Genomic DNA, 27057 nt, shown 5'->3' with positions numbered 1-27057 from the left:
ATTATATACTGTTACGATATAACGTATAACGTTATATACTATTACGGTATAACGTATAACGTTATATACTATTACGGTATAACGTATAACGTTATATAGTATTAGGATATAACTTATAACGTTATATACTATTACAATATAACGTAATACGTTATGTAGTATACCGTTACATCGTATAATGTTATATAGTATTACGATATAACGTATAACGTTCTATAGTATTACGATATAACGTTTAACGTTACATAGTATTACGATATAACGTATGACGTTATATACTATTATGATATAACGTATAACGTTATATAGTACTAGGATATAACTTATAACGTTATATACTATTACAATATAAAGTATAACGTTACACAGTATTAGGATATAACTTATAACGTTATAGCTATTACAATATAAAGTATAACGTTATGTAGTATGCCGTTAGAACGTATAACGTTATATAGTATTACAATATAACGCATAACCTTGTATAGTATTACGATATAAAGTATAATGTTATATAGCATTGCGTTACAACGTATAACGTTATATAAAATTACGATATATCGTATAACGTTGTACAGTATTACGATATAAAGCATAACGTTATATAGTATTTCGATATAACGTATAACGTTGTATACTATTATGATATAACGTATAACGTTATATTGTATTAGGATATAACTTATAACGTTATATAATATTGCAATATAATGTATATCGTTATGTAGTATACCGTTAGAACGTATAACGTTATATAGTATCACGATATAACGTATAACGTTATATACTATCACGTTATAACGTATAACGGTACATACTATTACGGTATAACGTATAACGTTATGTGGTATTACGTTATAACGTATAACGTTATATACTAATACTATACATCGTGTAACGTTATATAGTATTACGTTATAACGTATATCATTATATTCTATATCGTTATAACGTATAACGTTATATAGTATTACGATATAACGTATAACATTATATTCTATATCGTTATAACGTATAACATAATATAGTATTACGATATAACGTATAACGGTATATACTATTTCGGTATAATGAATAACGTTATGTAGTATTAGGATATATCTTATAACGTTATATACTATTACAATATAAAGTATAACGTTATGTAGTATACCGTTAGAACGTATGACGTTATATAACAATACGATATAACGTATAACGTTATGTAGTATATCGTTACAACGTATAAAGTTATATAGTATTACGTTATAACGTATAACGTTCTATAGTATTACGATATAACGTTTAACGTTACACAGTATTACGATATAACGTATAACGTTATATACTATTATGATATAACGTATAACGTTATATAGTATTAGGATATAACTTATAACGTTATATACTATTACAATATAAAGTATAACGTTATATAGTATTAGGATATAACTCATAACGTTATATACTATTACAATATAAAGTATAACGTTATGTAGTATGCCGTTAGAACGTATAAAGTTATATAGCATTGTGTTATAACGTATAACGTTATATAGTATTAGGATATATCTTATAACGTTATATACTATTACAATATAACGTAATACGTTATGTAGTATACCGTTACATCGTATAATGTTATATAGTATTACGATATAACGTATAACGTTCTATAGTATTACGATATAACGTTTAACGTTACATAGTATTACGATACAACGTATGACGTTATATAACAATACGATATAACGTATAACGTTATGTAGTATATCGTTACGACGTATAACGTTATATAGTATTACGTTATAACGTATAACGTTTTATAGTATTACGATATAACGTATAACGTTCTATAGTGCAACGATATAACGTACAATTTCCTGTAGTATTAAGATATAACGTATAACGTTATATAGCATTGTGTTATGACGTATAACGTTATGTAGTATTACGTTATAACGTATAACGTTATATACTAATACTATACATCGTGTAACGTTATATATTATTACGTTATAACATATAACATTATATTCTATATCGTTATATCGTATAACGTTATATAGTATTACGTTATAACGTATAACGTTATATAGTATTACGATATATCGTATAACGTTGTACAGTATTACGATATAAAGCATAACGTTATATAGTATTACGATATAACGTATAACGTTGTACACTATTATGATATAACGTTTAACGTTATATTGTATTAGGATATAACTTATAACGTTATATAATATTACAATATAAAGTATATCGTTATGTAGTATACCGTTAGTTCGTATAACGTCATATAGTATCACGATATAACGTATAACGTTATATAGCATTATGATATAATGTATAACATTATATACTGTTACGACATAGCGAATAACGTTGTATACTATTATGATATAACGTATAACGTTATATAGTATTAGGATATAACTTATAACGTTATATACTATTACAATATAAAGTATAACGTTATGTAGTATACCGTTAGAACGTATAACGTTATATAGTATTACGATATAACGTAAAACGTTATGTAGTATATCGTTACAACGTATAACGATATTTACTATTACGATATAAAGTATAATGTTATATACTATTACGATATAACGCATAATGTTATATACTATTACGATATAACGCATAACATTATATACAATTGTCATACAACGTGTAACGTTATATATTATTACGTTGTAACGTATAACGTTATATAGTACTACGTCATAACGTATAACGTTATATACTTTCACGTTATAACGTATAACGGTATATATTATTACGGCATAACGTATAACGTTATGTGGTATTACGGTATAACGTATAACGTTATATACTAATACTATACATCGTATAACGTTATATAGTATTACGTTATAACGTATAACATTATATTCTATATCGTTATAGCGTATAACGTTATATAGTATTACGTTATAACGTATAACGTTATGTAGTATTACGTTATATAGTATTACGATATAACGTATAACGTTATATACTATTATGATATAACGTATAACGTTATATATTATTACGATATAACTTATAACGTTATATAATATTACAATATAAAGTATATCGTTATGTAGTATACCGCTAGAACGTATAACGTTATATAGTATCACGATATAACGTATAACGTTATATAGCATTATGATATAATGTATAACATTATATACTGTTACGACATAACGTATAACGTTGTATACCATTATGATATAACGTATAACGTTATATAGTATTAGGATATAACTTATAACGTTATAGACTAGTACAATATAAAGTATAACGTTATGTAGTATACCGTTCGAACGTATAACGTTATATAGTATTAAGATATAACGTATAACGTTATGTAGTATATCGTTACAACGTATAACGTTGTATTGTATTTCGATATAACGTATAACATTATATACTGTTACGACATAACGTATAACGTTATATACCATTACGATATAACACATAACGTTATATACTATTACGGTATAACGTATAACGCCATATAGTATTACGATATAAAGCATAACGTTATGTAGTATACCGTTACATCGTATAACGTTATATAGTATTACGATATAACGTATAACGATGTATTGTATTTCGATGTAACTTATAACGTTATATACTATTATGATATAACGTATAACGTTATAATATTAGGATATAACTTATAACGTTATATACTATTACAATATAAAGAATAACGTTATATAGTATTAGGATATAACTTATAACGTTATATACTATTACAATATAAAGTATAACGTTATGTAGTATGCCGTTAGATCGTACAACGTTATATAGTATTACGATATAACGCATAACATTATATACAATTGCCATACAACCTGTAACGTTCTATAGTATTACGATATAAGTATAACGTTGTATACTATTATGATATAACGTATAACGTTATATACCATTATGATATAACGTATAACGTTATATAGTGTTAGGATATAACTTATAACGTTATAGACTATTACAATATAACGTATAACGTTATGTAGTATACCGTTACAACGTATAAAGTTATATAGTATTACGATATAACGTATAAAGTTGTATTGTATTTTGATATAACGTATAACATTACATACTGTTACGGCATAACGTATAACGTTATATACTATTACGATATAACGTATAACGTTATATACTATTACGGTATAACGTATAACGCCATATAGTATTACGATATAAAGCATAACGTTATGTAGTATACCGTTACAACGTATAACGTTATATAGTATTACGATATAACGTATGACGATGTATTGTATTTCGATGTAACTTATAACGTTATATACTATTATGATATAACGTATAACGTTATAATATTAGGATATAACTTATAACGTTATATACTATTACAATATAAAGAATAACGTTATATAGTATTAGGATATAACTTATAACGTTATATACTATTACAATATAAAGTATAACGTTATGTAGTATGCCGTTACAACGCATAACCTTATATAGTATTACGATATAACGTTTAACGTTCTATAATATTCCGATTTAACGTATAAAGTTATATACTATTACGATATAACGTTTAACGTTACATAGTATCACGATATAACGTATACCGTTATATAGATTTATGATATAATGTATAACGTTATATACTGTTACGACATAACGTATAACGTTGTATACTATTATGATATAACGTATAACGTTATATAGAATTAGGATATAACTTATAACGTTATATACTATTACAATATAAAGTATAACGTTATGAGTATACCGTTACAACGTATAACGTTATATACTATTACGATATAACGTTTAACGTTACATAGTATTACGATATAACGTATAATGTTATATACTATTACGATATAACGCATAAGATTATATACAATTGCCACAAAACGTGTTGCGTTATATAGTATTACGTTGTAACGTATATCGTTATGTAGTAATACGTTATAACGTATAACGTTATATACTATCACGTTATAACGTATAACGGTATATACTGTTACGGTATAACGTATAACATTATGTGGTATTACGTTATAACGTATAACGTTATATACTAATACTATACATCGTGTAACGTTATATAGTATTACGTTATAACGTATAACATTATAGTCTATATCGTTATAACGTATAACGTTATATACTAATACTATATAATGTATAACGTTATATAGTATTACGATATAACGTATATCGTTGTATAGTATTAGTATATGACGTATAACGTTGTATAGCATTAGGATATAAGGTATAACGATGTATAGTATTACGGTATAAAGTATAACGATATGTAATATACTGTTACAACGTATAACGTTACATAGTATTACGATATAACGTATGACGTTATATAACAATACGATATAACGTATAACGTTATGTAGTATGCCGTTACAACGCATAACGTTAGATAGTATTACGATATAACGTTTAACGATCTATAGTATTACGATATAACGTATAACGTTATGTAGTATATCGCTACAACGTATAACGTTATATACTATTACGATATAACGTTTAACGTTACATAGTATTACGATATAACGTATAACGTTATATACCATTATGATATAACGTATAACGTTATATAGTGTTAGGATATAACTTATAACGTTATATACTATTACAATATAACGTATAACGTTATGTAGTATACCGTTACAACGTATAAAGTTATATAGTAATACGATATAACGTATAAAGTTGTATTGTATTTCGATATAACGTATAACATTATATACTGTTACGACATAACGTATAACGTTATATACTATTACGATATAACGTATAACGTTATATACTATTACGGTATAACGTATAACGCCATATAGTATTACGATATAAAGCATAACGTTATGTAGTATACCGTTACAAAGCATAACCTTATATAGTATTACGATATAACGTTTAACGTTCTATAATATTCCGATTTAACGTATAACGTTATATACTATCACATTATAATGTATACCGGTATATATTATTACGGTATAACGTATAACGTTATGTGGTATTACGTTATAACGTATAACGTTACATGCTAATACTATACATCGTGTAACGTTATATAGTATGACGTTATAACGTATAACATTATATTCTACATCGTTATAACGTATAACGTTTTATAGTATTACGTTATAACGTATAACGGTATATACTATTACGGTATAACGTATAACGTTATGTGGTATTACGTTATAACGCATAACGTTATATACTAATACTATACATCGTGTAACGTTATGTAGTATTACGTTATAACGTATAACATTATATTCTATATCGTTATAACGTATAACGTTATATAGTATTACGATATAACGTATAACGATATTTACTATTACGATATAACGTATAATGTTATATACTATTACGATATAACGCATAATGTTATATACTATTACGATATAACGCATAACATTATATACAATTGTCATACAACGTGTAACGTTATATATTATTACGTTGTAACGTATAACGTTATATAGTACTACGTTATAACGTATAACGTTATATACTTTCACGTTATAACGTATAACGGTATATATTATTACGGCATAACGTATAACGTTATGTGGTATTACGGTATAACGTATAACGTTATATACTAATACTATACATCGTATAACGTTATATAGTATTACGTTATAACGTATAACATTATATTCTATATCGTTATAACGTATAACGTTATATAGTATTACGTTATAACGTATAACGTTATGTAGTATTACGTTATATAGTATTACGATATAACGTATAACGTTATATTCTATTATGATATAACGTATAACGTTATATATTATTACGATATAACTTATAACGTTATATAATATTACAATATAAAGTATATCGTTATGTAGTATACCGCTAGAACGTATAACGTTATATAGTATCACGATATAACGTATAACGTTATATAGCATTATGATATAATGTATAACATTATATACTGTTACGACATAACGTAAAATGTTGTATACCATTATGATATAACGTATAACGTTATATAGTATTAGGATATAACTTATAACGTTATATACTAGTACAATATAAAGTATAACGTTATGTAGTATACCGTTAGAACGTATAACGTTATATAGTATTAAGATATAACGTATAACGTTATGTAGTATATCGTTACAACGTATAACGTTATATACTATTACGATATAACGTTTAACGTTACATAGTATTACGATATACCGTATAACGTTATATACCATTATGATATAACGTATAACGTTATATAGTGTTAGGATATAACTTATAACGTTATATACTATTACAATATAACGTATAACGTTATGTAGTATACCGTTACAACGTATAAAGTTATATAGTATTACGATATAACGTATAAAGTTGTATTGTATTTCGATATAACGTATAACATTATATACTGTTACGACATAACGTATAACGTTATATACTATTACGATATAACGTATAACGTTATATACTATTACGGTATAACGTATAACGCCATATAGTATTACGATATAAAGCATAACGATATGTACTATACCGTTACAACGTATAACGTTATATACTATTACGATATAACGTTTAACGTTACATAGTATTACGATATAACGTATAACGTTATATACCATTATGATATAACGTATAACGTTATATAGTGTTAGGATATAACTTATAACGTTATATAATATTACAATATAACGTATAACGTTATGTAGTATACCGTTACAACGTATAACGTTATATAGTAATACGATATAACGTATAACGATGTATTGTATTTCGATGTAACTTATAACGTTATATACTATTACAATATAAAGAATAACGTTATATAGTATTAGGATATAACTTATAACGTTATATACTATTACAATATAAAGTATAACGTTATGAGTATACCGTTACAACGTATAACGTTATATACTATTACGATATAACGTTTAACGTTACATAGTATTACGATATAACGTATAACGTTATATACTATTACGATATAACGTATAATGTTATATACTATTACGATATAACGCATAAGATTATATACAATTGCCACACAACGTGTTGCGTTATGTAGTATTACGTTGTAACATATATCGTTATATAGTACTACGTTATAACGTATAACGTTATATACTATCACGTTATAACGTATAACGGTATATACTGTTACGGTATAACGTATAACATTATGTGGTATTACGGTATAACGTATAACGTTATATACTAATACTATACATCGTATAACGTTATATAGTATTACGTTATAACGTATAACATTATATTCTATATCGTTATAACGTATAACGTTATATAGTACTACGTTTTAACGTATAGCGTTATATAGTATTACGTTATAACGTATAACGTTACATAAAATTACGTTATAACGTATATCGTTATATAGTATTACGATATAACGTATAACGTTGTATAGTATTACGATCTAACGTATAACGTTCTATAGTGTAACGATATAACGTATAATTTTCTGTAGTATTAAGATATAACGTATGACGTTATATAGCATTGTGTTATAACGTATAACGTTATGTAGTATTACGTTATAACGTATAACGTTATATACCAATACTATACATCGTGAAACGTTATATAGTATTACGTTATAACGTATAACGGTATATACCAATACTATACATCGTGAAACGTTATATAGTATTACGTTATAACGTATAACATTATATTCTATATCGTTATAACGTATAACGTTATATAGTATTACGTTATAACTTATAACGTTATATACTATTACGATATAACGTATAACGTTCTGTAGTATTACGATATAACGTATAACGTTATGTAGTATTACGTATTAACGTATAGCGTTATATAGTATTAAGTTATAACGTATAACGTTATATAGCATTACGTTAGAACGTATAACGTTATATAGTATTACGATATAACGTATAATGTTATATACTATTACGATATAACGCATAAGATTATATACAATTGCCACACAACGTGTAGCGTTATATAGTATTACGTTGTAACGTATATCGTTATATAGTACTACGTTATGACGTATAACGTTATATACTATCACGTTATAACGTATAACGGTATATACTGTTACGGTATAACGTATAACGTTATGTGGTATTACGTTATAACGTATAACGTTATATACTAATACTATACATCGTGTAACGTCATATAGTATTACGTTATAACGTATAACATTATATTCTATATCGTTATAACGTATAACGTTATATAGTATTACGTTATAACGTATAACGTTATATAGCATTACGTTATATAGTATTACGATATAACGCATAACGTTATATAGTATTATGATATAACGTATAACGTTATATATTATAACGATATAACGTATAACGTTCTATAGTATTACGATATAACGTATATCCTTGTATAGTATTAGTATATGACTTATAACGTTGTATAGTATTAGGATATAATGTATAACGTTGTATAGTATTACGATATAAAGTATAACGATATGTAATATACCGTTACAACGTATAACGTTACATAGTATTACGATATAACGTACGACGTTATATAACAATACGATATAACGTATAACGTTATGTAGTATGCCGTTACAACGCATAACGTTATATAGTATTACGACATAACGTTTAACGATCTATAGTATTACGATATAACGTTTAACGTTCTATAATATTCCGATTTCACGTATAACGTTATATACTATTACGATATAACGTTTAACGTTACATAGTATCACGATATAACGTATAACGTTATATAGATTTATGATATAATGTATAACGTTATATACTGTTACAACATAACGTATAACGTTGTATACTATTATGATATAACGTATAACCTTATATAGTATTAGGATATAACTTATAACGTTATATACTATTACAATATAAAGTATAACGTTATGAGTATACCGTTAGAACGTATAACGTTATATAGTATTACGATATAACGTATAACGTTATGTTGTATATCGTTACAACGTATAACGTTATGTAGTATTACGTTATAACGTATAACGGTATATACTATTTCGGTATAATGAATAACGTTATGTAGCATTACGTTATAAGGCATAACGTTATATAGCACTACGTTAGAACGTATAACGTTATATAGTATAGCGTTTTAACGTATAGCGTTATATAGTATTACGTTATAACGTATAACGTTGTATAGAATTCTGTTATAACGTATAACGTTATATACTATTCCGATATAACGTATAATGTTATATACTATTACGATATAACGCATAACATTATATACAATTGCCACACAACGTGTAACGTTATATAGTATTACGTTGTAACGTATAACGTTATATAGTACTACGTTATAACGTATAAAGTTATATACTATTACAATATAACGTGTAACGGTATATACTATTACGGTATAACGTATAACATTATGTGGTATTACGGTATAACGTATAACGTTTTATACTAACACCAAAAAACGTGTAACGTTATATAGTATTACGTTATAACGTATAACATTATATTCTATATCGTTATAACGTATAACGTTATATAGTATTACGATATAACGTATAACGTCATATATTATTACTATACAACGTGTAAATTTATATAGCATTACGGTATAACGTATAACATTATATACTATAACGTTATAACGTATAACGTTATATACTAATACTATACATCGTGTAACGTAATATAGTATTGCGTTATAACGTATAACATTATATTCTATATCGTTATAACGTATAACGTTATATAGTATTACGATATAACGTATAACGTTGTATAGTATTACGATATAAAGTATAACGTTCTATGGTATAACGATATGACGTATAACGTTCTGTGGTATTACGATATAAAGTATAACGTTATATAGCATTGTGTTATAACGTATAACGTTATATACTATTACGATATATCGTATAACGTTGTATAGTATTACGATATAAAGTATAACGTTCTATGGTATAACGATATGACGTATAACGTTCTGTGGTATTACGATATAAAGTATAACGTTATATAGCATTGTGTTATAACGTATAACATTATATTCTATATCGTTATAACGTATAACGTTATACAGTATTACGATATAACGAATAACGTCATATATTACTACTATACAACGTGTAAATTTATATAGCATTACGGTATAACGTATAACATTATATTCTATATCGTTATAACGTATAACGTTCTATAGTATTACGATATGACGTTTAACGATCTATAGTATTACGATATAACGTATAACGTTATGTAGTATATCGTTACAACGTATATCGTTATATAGTATTACGATATAACGTATAACGTTGTATAGTATTACGATATAAAGTATAACGTTCTATGGTATAACGATATGACGTATAACGTTCTGTGGTATTACGATATAAAGTATAACGTTATATAGCATTGTGTTATAACGTATACCGTTATATACCATTACGATATATCGTATAACGTTGTATAGTATTACGATATAACTTATAACGTTATATACTATTACAATATAACGTATAACGTTATGTAGTGTACCGTTACAACGTATAAAGTTATATAGTATTACGATATAACGTATAACGTTCTGTAGTATTACGATATAACGTATAACGTTGTATACTACTATGATATAACGTATAACGTTATATAGTATTAGGATATAACTTATAACTTTATATACTATTACAATATAAAGTATAACGTTATGTAGAATACTGTTAGAACGTATATCGTTATGTAGTATATCGTTACAACGTATATCGTTATATAGTATTACGATATAACGTATAACGTTGTATAGTATTACGATCTAACGTATAACGTTCTATAGTGTAACGATATAACGTATAATTTTCTGTAGTATTAAGATATAACGTATAACGTTATATAGCATTGTGTTATAACGTATAACGTTATGTAGTATTACGTTATAACGTATAACGTTATATACCAATACTATACATCGTGAAACGTTATATAGTATTACGTCATAACGTATAACATTATATTCTATATCGTTATAACGTATAACGTTATATACTATTACGATATATCGTATAACGTTGTATAGTATTACGATATAACTTGTAACGTTATATACTATTACAATATAACGTATAACGTTATGTAGTATACCGTTACAACGTATATCGTTATATAGTATTACGATATAACGTATAACGTTCTGTAGTATTACGATATAACGTATAACGTTGTATACTACTCTGATATAACGTATAACGTTATATAGTATTAGGATATAACTTATAACGTTATATACTATACAATATAAAGTATAACGTTATGTATAATACCGTTAGAACGTATAACGTTATGTAGTATATCGTTACAACGTATATCGTTATATAGTATTACGATATAACGTATAACGTTGTATAGTATTACGATCTAACGTATAACGTTCTATAGTGTAACGATATAACGTATAATTTTCTGTAGTATTAAGATATAACGTATAACGTTATATAGCATTATGTTATAACGTATAACGTTATGTAGTATTACGTTATAACGTATAACGTTATATACCAATACTATTCATCGTGAAACGTTATATAGTATTACGTTATAACGTATAACATTATATTCTATATCGTTATAACGTATAACGTTATATAGTATTATGTTATAACGTATAACGGTATGTAGTATTTCTGTATAATGAATAACATTATGTAGTATTACGTTATAACATATAACGTTATATAGCATTACGTTAGAACGTATAACGTTATATAGTATTACGTTTTAACGTATAGCGTTATATAGTATTACGTTATAACGTATAACGTTCTAAAGAATTACGTTATAACGTATAACGTTATATACTATTACGATATAACGTATAATGTTATATACTATTACGATATAACGCATAAGATTATATACAATTGCCACACAACGTGTAGCGTTATATAGTATTACGTTGTAACGTATATCGTTATATAGTACTACGTTATAACGTATAACGTTATATACTATCACGTTATAACGTATAACGGTATATACCGTTACGGTATAACGTATAACGTTATGTGGTATTACGTTATAACGTATAACGTTATATACTAATACTATACATCGTGTAACGTCATATAGTATTACGTTATAACGTATAACATTATATTCTATATCGTTATAACGTATAACGTTATATAGTATTACGTTATAACGTATAACGTTATATAGCATTACGTTATATAGTATTACGATATAACGCATAACGTTATATAGTATTATGATATAACGTATAACGTTATATATTATAACGATATAACGTATAACGTTCTATAGTATTACGATATAACGTATATCCTTGTATAGTATTAGTATATGACTTATAACGTTGTATAGTATTAGGATATAATGTATAACGTTGTATAGTATTACGATATAAAGTATAACGATATGTAATATACCGTTACAACGTATAACGTTACATAGTATTACGATATAACGTACGACGTTATATAACAATACGATATAACGTATAACGTTATGTAGTATGCCGTTACAACGCATAACGTTATATAGTATTACGACATAACGTTTAAGGATCTATAGTATTACGATATAACGTTTAACGTTCTATAATATTCCGATTTCACGTATAACGTTATATACTATTACGATATAACGTTTAACGTTACATAGTATCACGATATAACGTATAACGTTATATAGATTTATGATATAATGTATAACGTTATATACTGTTACAACATAACGTATAACGTTGTATACTATTATGATATAACGTATAACCTTATATAGTATTAGGATATAACTTATAACGTTATATACTATTACAATATAAAGTATAACGTTATGAGTATACCGTTAGAACGTATAACGTTATATAGTATTACGATATAACGTATAACGTTATGTTGTATATCGTTACAACGTATAACGTTATGTAGTATTACGTTATAACGTATAACGGTATATACTATTTCGGTATAATGAATAACGTTATGTAGCATTACGTTATAAGGCATAACGTTATATAGCACTACGTTAGAACGTATAACGTTATATAGTATAGCGTTTTAACGTATAGCGTTATATAGTATTACGTTATAACGTATAACGTTGTATAGAATTCTGTTATAACGTATAACGTTATATACTATTCCGATATAACGTATAATGTTATATACTATTACGATATAACGCATAACATTATATACAATTGCCACACAACGTGTAACGTTATATAGTATTACGTTGTAACGTATAACGTTATATAGTACTACGTTATAACGTATAAAGTTATATACTATTACGATATAACGTGTAACGGTATATACTATTACGGTATAACGTATAACATTATGTGGTATTACGGTATAACGTATAACGTTTTATACTAACACCAAAAAACGTGTAACGTTATATAGTATTACGTTATAACGTATAACATTATATTCTATATCGTTATAACGTATAACGTTATATAGTATTACGATATAACGTATAACGTCATATATTATTACTATACAACGTGTAAATTTATATAGCATTACGGTATAACGTATAACATTATATACTATAACGTTATAACGTATAACGTTATATACTAATACTATACATCGTGTAACGTAATATAGTATTGCGTTATAACGTATAACATTATATTCTATATCGTTATAACGTATAACGTTATATAGTATTACGATATAACGTATAACGTTGTATAGTATTACGATATAAAGTATAACGTTCTATGGTATAACGATATGACGTATAACGTTCTGTGGTATTACGATATAAAGTATAACGTTATATAGCATTGTGTTATAACGTATAACGTTATATACTATTACGATATATCGTATAACGTTGTATAGTATTACGATATAAAGTATAACGTTCTATGGTATAACGATATGACGTATAACGTTCTGTGGTATTACGATATAAAGTATAACGTTATATAGCATTGTGTTATAACGTATAACATTATATTCTATATCGTTATAACGTATAACGTTATACAGTATTACGATATAACGTATAACGTCATATATTACTACTATACAACGTGTAAATTTATATAGCATTACGGTATAACGTATAACATTATATTCTATATCGTTATAACGTATAACGTTCTATAGTATTACGATATGACGTTTAACGATCTATAGTATTACGATATAACGTATAACGTTATGTAGTATATCGTTACAACGTATATCGTTATATAGTATTACGATATAACGTATAACGTTGTATAGTATTACGATATAAAGTATAACGTTCTATGGTATAACGATATGACGTATAACGTTCTGTGGTATTACGATATAAAGTATAACGTTATATAGCATTGTGTTATAACGTATACCGTTATATACCATTACGATATATCGTATAACGTTGTATAGTATTACGATATAACTTATAACGTTATATACTATTACAATATAACGTATAACGTTATGTAGTGTACCGTTACAACGTATAAAGTTATATAGTATTACGATATAACGTATAACGTTCTGTAGTATTACGATATAACGTATAACGTTGTATACTACTATGATATAACGTATAACGTTATATAGTATTAGGATATAACTTATAACTTTATATACTATTACAATATAAAGTATAACGTTATGTAGAATACTGTTAGAACGTATATCGTTATGTAGTATATCGTTACAACGTATATCGTTATATAGTATTACGATATAACGTATAACGTTGTATAGTATTACGATCTAACGTATAACGTTCTATAGTGTAACGATATAACGTATAATTTTCTGTAGTATTAAGATATAACGTATAACGTTATATAGCATCGTGTTATAACGTATAACGTTATGTAGTATTACGTTATAACGTATAACGTTATATACCAATACTATACATCGTGAAACGTTATATAGTATTACGTTATAACGTATAACATTATATTCTATATCGTTATAACGTATAACGTTATATACTATTACGATATATCGTATAACGTTGTATAGTATTACGATATAACTTGTAACGTTATATACTATTACAATATAACGTATAACGTTATGTAGTATACCGTTACAACGTATATCGTTATATAGTATTACGATATAACGTATAACGTTCTGTAGTATTACGATATAACGTATAACGTTGTATACTACTCTGATATAACGTATAACGTTATATAGTATTAGGATATAACTTATAACGTTATATACTATACAATATAAAGTATAACGTTATGTATAATACCGTTAGAACGTATAACGTTATGTAGTATATCGTTACAACGTATATCGTTATATAGTATTACGATATAACGTATAACGTTGTATAGTATTACGATCTAACGTATAACGTTCTATAGTGTAACGATATAACGTATAATTTTCTGTAGTATTAAGATATAACGTATAACGTTATATAGCATTATGTTATAACGTATAACGTTATGTAGTATTACGTTATAACGTATAACGTTATATACCAATACTATTCATCGTGAAACGTTATATAGTATTACGTTATAACGTATAACATTATATTCTATATCGTTATAACGTATAACGTTATATAGTATTATGTTATAACGTATAACGGTATGTAGTATTTCTGTATAATGAATAACATTATGTAGTATTACGTTATAACATATAACGTTATATAGCATTACGTTAGAACGTATAACGTTATATAGTATTACGTTTTAACGTATAGCGTTATATAGTATTACGTTATAACGTATAACGTTCTAAAGAATTACGTTATAACGTATAACGTTATATACTATTACGATATAACGTATAATGTTATATACTATTACGATATAACGCATAAGATTATATACAATTGCCACACAACGTGTAGCGTTATATAGTATTACGTTGTAACGTATATCGTTATATAGTACTACGTTATAACGTATAACGTTATATACTATCACGTTATAACGTATAACGGTATATACTGTTACGGTATAACGTATAACGTTATGTGGTATTACGTTGTTACGTTTCGCTATCCAAATTTTGAAATTTTAAACAATGTAGTAGTCGCTACCACCAGAAACAGTCTAAGGATTGTTTCAATTAGATATTTCTTGTTAGATTATGTAGCGTTGATCGGAGTTTAGGCCACTGGTCAACAATCTCCACGTTTCGGCTAACCTGCTATGCGCAGGAATACTAGCACGGGAGAGGATTGTTTGGAATAAACAATTATATTATAAATAATTATTACAGGCGGAATTAATGACGAATTATACTAATCATTGATATTATTTATTATTTTAATTATTAGTTATTAATAATAATTAAAGTTAACTCACCTGACGTTGGTCTCCGCTGATGAACGGGCAGGCCGCTGGGGTGATTCCGGTTTTACAAAGATCGACACTTCTATAATTTTTCGTTTTAATCTTTATTTAATTTGAACAGTGTAAACAACAGTGTGTCCGGACGTGTTTAACAATTCGAAATTCTAACACAAAAACTTGAGCCAACTATTGTTTTGATTCTAACTGACTAATAACAATTATTTTATAATTCGAACTGACTAATAACATTTATATCTCGTAATTCTTAAACTCAAACTGGAACGAACAATTATTCTCTAATCCTAACTTAAATTCTAATTAAATCAACTGAACGAATTCTCTTAAATCAACTCAACTTAAATCAGACTCGCTCAAATTCAATTGAACGACTAACAATTACTCTCCTTATTTTCGCTAAATTCTCCTGAACCAACTAATCACAATTGCTCTATCCTATTTCTTTATTCTAACTGAATTACTCTTCTTTAATTTCGTTAAATTCTCCCGAACGCTAACAATTTCTCTGACTATATTCTAACTGAACCAACTAATGGCAGTTACTCTCTTTTCACAATCACTCTGATTGTTCTAACTGAACCACTAACAATTAATCGCTAACGCTAACGCTAACAATTAATCTGACTCTTCTTTATTTTTCGCTAAATTCTCCCGAACGCTAACAATTTCTCTGACTATATTCTAACTGAACCAACTAATGGCAGTTACTCTCTTTTCACAATTACTCTGATTGTTCTAACTGAACCACTAACAATTAATTGCTAACGCTAACGCTAACAATTAATCTGACTCTTCTTTATTTTTCGCTAAATTCTCCCGAACGCTAACAATTACTCTCTTCTATTCCTTTATTCAACTGACCCGCTAACAATTACTCCCTTCTATTCCTTTATTCAACTGACCCGCTAACAATTACTCTCCTTATTTTCGCTAAATTCTCCTGAACCAACTAATCACAATTGCTCTATCCTATTTCTTTATTCTAACTGAATTACTCTTCTTTAATTTCGTTAAATTCTCCCGAACGCTAACAATTTCTCTGACTATATTCTAACTGAACCAACTAATGGCAGTTACTCTCTTTTCACAATTACTCTGATTGTTCTAACTGAACCACTAACAATTAATCGCTAACGCTAACGCTAACAATTAATCTGACTCTTCTTTATTTTTCGCTAAATTCTCCCGAACGCTAACAATTACTCTCTTCTATTCCTTTATTCAACTGACCCGCTAACAATTACTCCGATTTGAATTGTGTCGCTACGCTTTTTATAATGACATCCCCAATGGGATGACAGTCACGTGACAGTTCGTTCCGGTGGGAATCGCAATGCTGCAGGTTTTTAGAGTTTCCATGAGAGAACGTGGATTTTGATGATTACAGGTTATGTTGAGTGATGGACACAAAAGCGTCCGCGCCTGTGCGAACTGTATGAGTATGTGTTTTTAGTATTCTATCTCGTTTCGCATGTTGTTTGTTTCCTTAAACTTGTGAATTTGTTTTAGCGCAAGAGGAAGAAGATATGTGAATGGTACGAGATGACGTGATCGACGTGCGTGTGTGAATATGTGCGAGGGATGATGCTGAAGTGGCGGTTTTCCATCCAAATAGGCACAGTGGCACCTTCGTTGGCGTCGTGTCCTGATGATCTTTTGACAATTTGGTTTTATTTGACAATATGAGATATATTTTGCTCCTTGTAGATTTATATGTCCATATTTGCTATATATTAAATCGTGTATATTTTATATTACTTTCTTGTTATTAGGTTATTAGTTGTGTAACTCCAGTTTCTGATCTATGGAAAGTGGTGAAACGTCTTCACGAAATACAATTTCATTCGTTTTCCTCCCTTGCATTGGCACGCTGTGAGTGGTGTCGGCTTCCAGATGAGGTTTGTGCATCTTGATTATTATGCATTTAATGATAGATACTTTGTCAGAGGTTCCCATGCGGATTGTCTCCGTGTGTATCTTGTTATGATTTCTTTTATTTAGTTCATCCTGCTTCTTTCGTGTTTTATTCACTGCATATGATATTTCAGTGCAAGAAGAAGAAGAATTGTAAAGAATCCGTAAGTGGCCCTAGAAGACGCAGTCATCGTGTGAGGTGTTGTCGGCAGGAACGAAGAGTCGAAGTTGTTGAAGAAGTCGTGTGACATTTGTATTGTTTCCGGTTATATATAACGCTATTTCACATATCTATGTATACATATATATTATTATATTATTATATATTATTATACTAAATCTTCAGTTGATTTAGTTGAATGTTCAGTAATGTAATTTTTACAAGGTGGTTTTGTATATTAGATGAGTAGTTGTTCGATATAATAATATGTGTATATATATATATACATTTCACAATGTAATTTTCCATTATGTAAAATATATATATGCATATGTATATGTGCGCGTATTGTTATTCTCATTGTTTCTCGGATCGTTAATTGGTTGAATATTCCATAATGTGGATTTCGTATATAATTCTCTAGGTTCGTAGAAATGTAAATCTATATATTTATTTCTTTGCGTTTTAATGGTTTAATAACGTATACATACATATATATATATATTATGAATTTTTCCCAAAGATACGCGTACGCATGTGTATATCTATATATGTGTGTGTCGCAGAGTAATCTTGTATACAATTTTCACTTTTATTAGAATGCTGGTGTAATGTAGTATATTTTATTTCTTTTATATTTTATTAGATTACCAATTATTCAGATTCACGAAGTGGGTCACACACACAGATATGCGTACACGTGTGTGTATATACATGTGTTTTCGCAGAGAAATCTCATACATTTGAATCGTGGTTTGTTTTATTTATTGGTTCATTTAATTATTTCATTTTATTTGTATTTTATATGTCATTGCTGATTGGTTGTAGTGTTTCTTCTTATTGATTCATTTATTTCATTTTGATTGTCTGTCGTATAATTCTTTTTATTTTGATTGGTTGTTTATTAGTTAATTTATTATTATTGGTCGTGTTTAATTATTCATAAGTTATTGGTTCGTGGCGTCACGTGCGGAACGCGGGACGTGACAACGTTATAACGTATAACGTTATATACTAATACTATACATCGTGTAACGTTATATAGTATTACGTTATAACGTATAACGTTATATAGTGTTACGTTATAACGTACAACGTTATATAGTGTTACGTCATATAGTATTACGATATAACGTATAACGTTATATAGTATTACGTTATAACGTATAACGTTATATAGTATTACGTTATAACGTATAACGTTATATAGTGTTACGTTATATAGTATTACGATATAACGTTTAACGTTATATAGTATTACGATATAGCGTATAACGTTATATAGTATTACGATATAACGTATAACGTTACATAGTTTAACGATATAACGTATAACGTTATATACCATTATGATATAACGTATAACGTTATATACTATTACGGTATAACGTATAACGCCATATAGTATTACGATATAAAGCATAACGTTATGTAGTATACCGTTACAACGTATAACGTTATATAGTATTACGATATAACGTATAACGTTGTATTGTATTTCGATATAACGTATAACGTTATATACTATTACGATATAACGTTTAACGTTATATAGTATTACGATATAACGTATAACGTTATATACTATTATCATATAACGTATAAAGTTATATATTATTACGGCATAACGTATAACGTTCTATAGTATTACGATATAACGTATAACGATGTACAGTACTAGGATATAACGTATAACGGTGTATAGTATTAGGATATAACGTATAACGTTGTATAGTATTACGATATAAAGTATAACGATATGTAATATACCGTTACAACGTATAACGTTACATAGTATTACGATATAACGTATGACGTTATATAACAATACGATATAACGTATAAAGTTATGTAGTATATCGTTACAACGTATAACGTTACATAGTATTACGATATAACGTATGACGTTATATAACAATACGATATAACGTATAAAGTTATGTAGTATATCGTTACAACGTATAACGTTATATACTATTACGATATAACGCTTAACGTTACATAGTATTACGATATAACGTATAACGTTATATACTATTACGGTATAACGCATAACGTTGTATAGTATTACGATATACAGTATAACGTTATATAGCATTGTTTTATAACGTATAACGTTATACAACATTACGATATATCGTATAACGTTGTACAGTATTACGATATAAAGCATAACGTTATATAGTATTATGATATAACGTATAACATTATATAATGTTACGACATAACGTATAACGTTGTATACTATTATGATATAACGTATAACATTATATAGTATTAGGATAGAACTTATAACGTTATATATTATTACAATATAAAGTATAACGTTATGTAGTATACCGTAAGAACGTATAACGTTATATAGTATTACGATATAACGTATAACGTTATGTAGTATATCGTTACAACGTATAACGTTATATGGTATTACGATATAACGTATAACGTTGCATAGTATTACGATCTAACCCATAACGTTCTATAGTGTAACGATATAACGTACAATTTTCTGTAGTATTAAGATATAACGTGTAACGTTACATAGCATTGTCTTATAACGTATAACGTTATGTAGTATTACGTTATAACGTATAACGTTATATACCAATTCTAAACATCGTGTAACGTTATACAGTATTACGTTATAACGTATAACATTATATTCTATATCGTTATAACGTATAACGTTATATAGTATTACGTTATAACGTGTAACGTTATATAGCATTGTCTTATAACGTATAACGTTATGTAGTATTACGTTATAACGTATAACGTTATATACCAATACTATACATCGTGTAACGTTATATAGTATTACGTTATAACGTATAACATTATATTCTATATCGTTATAACGTATAACGTTATATAGTATTACGTTTTAACGTATAGCGTTATATAGTATTACGTTATAACGTATAACGTTATATAGCATTACGTTAGAACGTATAACGTTATATAGTATTACGTTTTAACGTATAGCGTTATATAGTATTACGTTATAACGTATAACGTTATATAGAATTACGTTATAACGTATAACGTTATAAACTATTACGATATAACGTATAATGTTATATACCATTACGATATAACGCATAAGATTATATACAATTGCCACACAACGTGTAACGTTATATAGTATTACGTTGTAACGTATAACGATATGTAGAACTACGTTATAAGGTATAACGTTATATACTACCACGTTATAACGTATAACGATATATACTATTACGGTATAATGTATAACGTTATGTGGTATTACGGTATAACGTATAACGTTATATACTTATACTATACATCGTGTAACGTTATATAGTATTACGTTATAACGTATAACATTATATTCTATATCGTTATAACGTATAACGTTATATAGTTTTACGTTATAACGTATAACGTTATATAGTTTTACGTTATAACGTATAACGTTATATAGTATTACGATATAACGTATAACGTTATATAGTATTACGATATAACGTTTAACGTTATATAGTATTACGATATAACGTATAACGTTATATACTATTATGATATAACGTATAACGTTATATATTATTACGATATAACGTATAACGTTCTATAGTATTACGATATAACGTATATCGTTGTATAGCATTAGGATATAACGTATAACGTTGTATAGTATTAGGATATAAGGTATAACGTTGAATAGTATTACTATATAATGTATAACGATATGTAATATACCGTTACAACGTATAACGTTATATAGTATTACGATATAACGTATGACGTTGTATAACAATACGATATAACGTATAACGTTATGTAGTATGCCGTTACAACGCTGAACGTTATATAGTATTACGATATAACGTTTAACGATCAATAGTGTTACGATATAACGTATAACGTTATGTAGTATATCGTTACAACGTATAACGTTATATAGTATTACGATATAACGTATAACGTTGTATTGTATTTCGATGTAACGTATAACGTTATATAGTATTACGTTATAACGTATAACATTACATTCTATATCGTTATAACGTGTAACGGTATATATTATTACGGTATAACGTATATCGTTATGTAGTATGACGTTATAACGTATAACGTTATATAGTATTACGTTATAACGTATAACATTTCATTTTATATCGTTATAACTTATAACGTTATATAGCATTACGTTAGAACGTATAACGTTATATAGTGTTACGTTTCGCTATCCAAATTTTCAAATTTTAAACAATGTAGTAGTCGCTGCCACCAGAAACAGTCTAAGGACTGTTTCAATTAGATATTTCTTGTTAGATTAAGTAGCGTTGATGGGAGTTTAGGCCTCTGGTCTACAATCTCCACGTTTCGGCTAACCTGCTATGCGCAGGAATACTAGCACGGGAGAGGATTGTTTCGAATAAACAATTATATTATAAATAATTATTACTGGCGGAATTAATGACGAATTATACTAATTATTGAGATTATTCATTATTTTAATTATTAATTATTAATAATAATTAAAGTTGACTCACCTGACGTTGGCCTCCGCTCATGAACGGGCAGGCCGCTGGGGTGATTCCGGTTTTACAAAGATTGACACTTCTATAATTTTTCGTTTTAATCTTTATTTAATTTGAACAGTGTAAACAACAGTGTGTCCGGACGTGTTTAACAATTCGAAATACTAACACAAAACTTGAGCCAACTATTGTTTTAATTCTAACAGACTAATAACAATTATTTTATAATTCGAACTGACTAATAACATTTATATCTCGTAACTCTTAAACTCGAACTGGAACGAACAATTATTCTCCAATCCTAACTTAAATTCTAATTAAATCAACTGAACGAACTGATATCAGACTCACTCAAATTCAATTGAACGACTAATAATTACTCTCCTTATTTTCGCTAAATTCCTCTGAACCAACTAATCACAATTGCTCTATCGTATTTCTTTATTCTAACTGAATTACTCTTCTTTAATTTCGTTAAATTCTCCCGAACGCTAACAATTTCTCTGACTATATTCTAACTGAACCAACTAATGGCAGTTACTCTCTTTTCACAATTACTCTGATTGTTCTAACTGAACCACTAACAATTAATCGCTAACGCTAACGCTAACAATTAATCTGACTCTTCTTTATTTTTCGCTAAATTCTTCCGAACGCTATCAATTACTCTCTGTATTTTATTTTTCGCTAAATTCTCCCGAACGCTAACAATTACTCTCTTACTCTTTTATTCAACTGACCCGCTAACAATTACTCTCTTTTATTCTAACTGATAACGATTACTCCGATTTGAATTGTGTCGCTACGCTTTTTATAATGACATCCCCAATGGGATGACTGTCACGTGACAGTTCGTTCCGGTGGGAATCGCAATGCTGCAGGTTTTTAGAGTTTCCATGAGAGAACGTGGAGTTTGATGATTACAGGTTATGTTGAGTCATGGACACAAAAGCGTCCGCGCCTGTGCGAATTGTGTGAGTGTGTTTTTAGTATTCTGTCTCGTTTCGCATGTTGTTTGTTTCCTTAAACTTGTGAATTTGTTTTAGCGCAAGAGGAGGAAGATATGTGAATGGTACGAGATGACGTGATCGACGTGCGTGTGTGAATATGTGCGAGGAATGATGCTGAAGTGGCGGTTTTCCATCCAAATAGGCACAGTGGCACCTTCGTTGGCGTCGTGTCCTGATGATCTTTTGACAATTTGGTTTTATTTGACAATATGAGATATATTTTGCTCCTTGTAGATTTATATGTCCATATTTGCTATATATTAAATCGTGTATATTTTATATTACTTTCTTGTTATTAGGTTATTAGTTGTGTAACTCCAGTTTCTGATCTATGGAAAGTGGTGAAACGTCTTCACGAAATACAATTTCATTCGTTTTCGTCCCTTGCATTGGCACGCTGTGAGTGGTGTCGACTTCCAAATGAGGTTTGCGCATCTTGATTATTATGCGTTTAATGATAGATACGGAGGTATCTTTGTCAGAGGTTCCCATGCGGACTGTCTCGGTGTGTATCTTGTTATGATTTCTTTTATTTAGTTCATCCTGCTTCTTTCGTGTTTTATTCACTGCATATGATATTTCAGTGCAAGAAGATGAAGGATTGTAAAGCATCCGTAAGTGGCCCTAGAAGACGCAGTCATCGTGTGAGGTGTTGTCGGCAGGAACGAAGAGTCGAAGTTGTTGAAGAAGTCGTGTGACATTTGTATTGTTTCTGGTTATATACAACGCTGATATTTCACATATCTATGTATATATATATACATTATTATATTATTATATATTATTATATTAAATCTTCAGTTGGTTTAGTTGAATGTTCAGTAATGTAATTTTTACAAGGTGGTTTTGTATATTAGATGAGTAGTTGTTCGATATAATAATATTTGTATATATATATGTGTCGGGTTGGCGTTAAGATTTGAGTTAGGTTTGAGGGCGTGAAACGAATCCCTATTGGCGCTAGACGTGATCATTATGCAATAGAGGAGATATTTACTAGTGCAAATATGACTATGATGGAATTGGACAAGTAATCGCGATAATTAGATACTCGAGAAGCTAATGACAATGATCCTAGGCTCACTAACGAATCCGCGATCAAGGGGATGACGAACTCTACTTTTCTTCAGCGTCTAAGTTGTACTCCATGTTAATGCACGAGGCAATCACTACGTATCTGAGAGTTACTTGAATCGTCTTTGAGATCGTACCGGAGAGTGGTTCTCCATCACGGTAACGCTGTCGAGGAAAACTATGACGGGTGTGCCTAAGGGCACGACATCATCGGATTCGTGGAGAAAAGCCTTCATTCGGAAAGTGAGGGAAATTGGCGTTACTGTTAATTCGTCAATTTCCATGTTGGTGGTTAGGGAAGGGTGCTAGCCGCCCTTAAGAGAAAGTTCGAGAAGAGGAAGCGTCGTTGGTGAGAAAAATAGATTTCTCCTATTTTCTAGTAGTTGGGACGAGGACTGTTTGTCGGTTTGAAGGACTTTAGTTAAACAGATCTTAAAATTTATAGCGTGTCCTCGGGCTAGCTGAACATGTACTGTGGAGACGCGTCGACATCTGGTAATCATCTTACTCAAAGAATAGAGTCTGCGTGTGGCGAGCCACGGGACAGAAATCGTTGAAATGCTTACCGTCGTGCCCCGTCCTAAGTATTTCTTTTAAGGAGAGCTATAGAGTTACTTCATGTCTTTGTTAGACAAAATGTTCATCCCTTGACCGCGACTACGTTCGGCGAATGGTTGTCGCCTCGAGCCCGAGCTCACTATCATAAATCTCAAATAAGTACAGTCGAATCGAATGACAACAGTTTCTTAATTCGGCTATGGTGAAATCTAAATTACAATACTAGGGGTCTTCCCAAAGTTCCGAAGGGAAGGTTCCAGTATTCTTTCATCTCCGACACGGCCATTCTGACTATCACACGTCCTCGTGTGTAACTAAAATATTGAGTTTCCTAACATTAGACTCGATACAATTGACATTATTCGCAATTTAACTAGATGTTCGAATAAGGCAAGGGTCCAGTGTAGCAACAAATCCTGTTCGGGGGTTTGGCAGCAAAGAAATAAAAGATAATGAAAATTAGTAGCGTTATAGTTAGTATTCAAGGTGATAG

General features: G+C 28.3%; 3 long non-coding RNA genes across 6 annotated transcripts in view; 1 reads left to right on the top strand and 2 right to left on the bottom strand.

The window, feature by feature from the left end:
• Positions 1–18244: 18244 nt before the first annotated feature.
• LOC126917982 (uncharacterized) overlaps positions 18245–27057 on the bottom strand; it is a 446175-nt gene continuing 437362 nt past the window's right edge. For all 3 annotated transcript variants that reach the window (XR_007711167.1, XR_007711169.1, XR_007711168.1), the window contains one exon: positions 18245–18258. This is a non-coding gene — a long non-coding RNA (uncharacterized LOC126917982). The remainder of the gene's footprint in view (positions 18259–27057) is intronic.
• The window catches only part of LOC126917986 (uncharacterized), a 31783-nt gene continuing 23213 nt past the window's right edge, over positions 18488–27057 (bottom strand). The window contains exons 2-3 of the long non-coding RNA XR_007711183.1: positions 24638–24677; positions 18488–18549 (exon numbers count right to left, since the gene is read on the bottom strand). This is a non-coding gene — a long non-coding RNA (uncharacterized LOC126917986). The remainder of the gene's footprint in view (positions 18550–24637; positions 24678–27057) is intronic.
• Positions 18571–25741, top strand: LOC126917981 (uncharacterized). 2 transcript variants are annotated; one of them, XR_007711158.1, is made up of 4 exons: positions 18571–18730; positions 24849–24896; positions 24969–25437; positions 25517–25741. It is a non-coding gene; the product is annotated as an uncharacterized LOC126917981 (long non-coding RNA). The 2 variants fall into 2 exon arrangements; XR_007711157.1 differs by having other exon boundaries at positions 18576–18730; positions 24969–25741.

Source organism: Bombus affinis, chromosome 6 (genome assembly GCF_024516045.1).
Source record: "Bombus affinis isolate iyBomAffi1 chromosome 6, iyBomAffi1.2, whole genome shotgun sequence".
Lineage (NCBI taxonomy): Eukaryota > Metazoa > Arthropoda > Insecta > Hymenoptera > Apidae > Bombus > Bombus affinis.
Note: the sequence above shows the minus strand (reverse complement) of the source record. Positions and strands in the feature narration are given on the sequence as shown.